This window comes from Triticum aestivum, chromosome 3D, assembly GCF_018294505.1.
Source record: "Triticum aestivum cultivar Chinese Spring chromosome 3D, IWGSC CS RefSeq v2.1, whole genome shotgun sequence".
NCBI classification, from domain to species: domain Eukaryota; kingdom Viridiplantae; phylum Streptophyta; class Magnoliopsida; order Poales; family Poaceae; genus Triticum; species Triticum aestivum.
The window spans coordinates 16,604,989-16,608,091 of NC_057802.1; positions in this window are offsets into that span (position 1 = coordinate 16,604,989).

Sequence of the window (3,103 nt, forward strand, 5' to 3'; positions counted from 1 at the left end):
AAAATTCTCACATCTATCATGGATTCACTCAAACCCAAACCACGTCTACGAGCATAGCATAGCAGTATAAGCATAACGTAGAAGTAACTCCCAGGGTTTGAATAAAAGGACAATAGGTTCTACCTCATCAGGTACTTCCCAATACCCACAAGTATTCAAGTCCTAACCATGCAGTGTTTGAGGATTCAAAACTAACGCATAAAAACTGGGTAATAAAAGGGTATGATCAAAGTGTTACTTGCCTTGCTGACGATCTGAAAACCCTATTGACTCGTAGTAGCACGCTTCGGACTCCGGAAACTCTATCGTAAACAAACAATAACATACATAAGCACTCAAGCATAGATGCAAGGGTAAAACTTCAGAAGAAAAGATTCAAACTGAAAGTTCAACTGAAGAACTTCGATTTGCAAAAAGAATCAATCAAATCGGAGCTACGAAACTCAAACTACGATCAAAAGAAGTTCGAATTCAAATATGCTTGAAACAAAATTTTAATTTATCAAAACCATGCTCAAGTTGGTTAAATGGAAAGAGGGGTCCGAGACGAAGATTTTGGCATCGGTTTCACTGGATTTGGATAAACGAGCAAAAAGTTGCGAGGGTTTGAAGATCAGGGACTAATCTGTGATAAAAGTAATCGCGGATAGGTCCCTGGCCGAAAATAAAAATAAAAAAGAAAAACCTATCGAACGTTCGCTGTCAGGGGAAAACGAGCGAAAACGTTCGCTAACAGTGACGTTCGAGTGAACGCTCGCTAATTAGCGAACTCGAAATAAAACCAATCTAAACCGATCTAACGGAAAAACCAAAAAAAACGGGCGACGGTTAGGCGGTTTTACCGGTTCACAGAGAAAAACCGGCAGCGACGAATCGAATCGGATCGGCGGCGGCTCCGGCGGCGTGGGCGGCGGCGGAAAATGCGGTCGGCAGCGGAAAATGCGGGCGGCAGCGACGACGAGCAGCGCGACAGGCGGCGAGCGGCGACGCTTGCGGCGGCGGTGGCTCGATGGGGAGGAGGGGTCGGGCCTCGGCCCTATTCAAAGAGGCCGGGGGGCTTGGAGGAGGGGGCAAGGCGGCGGGGAGGCGTGGCCGAGCCGGACTCGGCGGCTGCGGCGAGCGGGAGTCCGTCCCGGGGACGGGGACGAGGCGGTGGCGGCTGGGTCGCGGCCTGGCGCTAGCTGGGCCGGCCCAGTTCGGCCGCGAACTGATTTTTTTTATAAAAAATCGCCCGAAGAAAATCCTAATAAAATATAAAAAATTCTAAAAAAATCCAAAAACAATTTTCACCGTCCAAATAAAATATTTACAACAAAGTGAACATTTTTCTGGCCTAAAAATGCAGTTTTTAAAAATGCATATTTTTCTAATTCAAATAAAATACAAATTAAAATATTTATCTGATTTTAAAATTTCTCCTCCAATATTCCTCTCTTTTGAAGAAGTCATATTATCTTCTCTCTTTTATTTTAAATATTGGAAATAATTGGATAGAAAAATATTAAAACCAAATTGATCCTCTTTTCAAATTTGAGAAAAATTCAAATATGAAAATAAATGAAATCTCAAACTCTCTCCTTGGGTCCTTAAGTTGCTTAAAATTTCTAGGATCACAACCAAATGCAAACAAAATATGATATGCATATGATGACCTATGTATAACATCCAAATTGAAAATTGGGATGTTACACCATGAGTGAAAGAAGAGAACAGCAAGTGCGGCGCAAAAAAAAATTATGTTAGTTGAAGAAATATGCCCTAGAGGCAATAATAAAGTTGTTATTTTATATTTCCTTATACTCATGATAAATGTTTATTATTCATGCTAGAATTGTATTAACTGGAAACTTGGTAAATGTGTGGATACATAGACAAAACAATGTGTCCCTAGTAAGCCTCTACTAGACTAGCTCGTTAATTAAACATGATTAAGTTTCCTAACCATAGACATGTGTTGTCATTTGATGAACGGGATCACATCATTAGAAGAATGATGTGATGGACAAGACCCACCCGTTAGCTTAGCATATTGATCGTTTAGTTTTATTGCTATTGCTTTCTTCATGTCAAATACATATTCCTTCGACTATGAGATTATGCAACTCCCGGATACCGGAGAAAATACCTTGTGTGCTATCAAACGTCACAATGTAACTGGGTGATTATAAAGATGTTGTACAGGTATCTCCGAAGGTGTTTGTTGGGTTGACATAGATCGAGATTAGGATTTGTCACTTCCAGTATCGGAGAGGTATCTTTGGGCCCTCTAGGTAATGCACATCATAAGAAACCTTGCAAGCAAAGTGACTAATGAGTTAGTTGCAGGATGATGTATTACGGAACGAGTAAAGAGACTTGCCGGTAACGAGATTGAACTAGGTATGAAGATACCGACGATCGAATCTCGGGCAAGTAACATACCGATGACAAAGGGAATAACGTATGTTGTCATTACGGTTCGACCGATAAAGATCTCCGTAGAATATGTAGGAACCAATATGAGCATCTAGGTTCCTCTGTTGGTTATTGACCGGAGAGGTCTCTCGGTCATGTCTACATAGTTCTCGAACCCATAGGGTCCGCACGCTTAACGTTCGATGACGATTTAGTATTTTATGAGTTATGTGATTTGGTGACCGAATATTGTTCGGAGTCCTGGATGAGATCATGGACATGACGAGTAGTCTCTAAATGGTCGAGAGGTAAAGATTGATATATAGGACGATGGTATTCAGACACCGAAAGTGTTCCGGAGGGTATCGGGTACTTATCGGGTCACCGAAAGGTGTTTCGGGTACCCCTGGCAATCCTATGGGCCATATGGGCCTTGTGAAGGAACACACCAGCCCACAAGGGGCTGGTGCGCCCTATAAGGCTATAGGAGGAGGAGAAGGAAAGGGGGAAGGGAAAGGAAAGTGTGGATTAGGATTCCCACTTCCTTCCCGCACCCCCCCTCTTTCCTTCCCCTTCATGCATACATGGAAAGGGGGGCGCAGGGCAAGGCAGGGCCCCTAGGGGGCGGCAGCCAACCCTAGGGCTCCCCTGGCTGCCTCTCCTCCCCCTCCCACCTATATATATGTGGGGAGGGGCGCCTAGAACACAC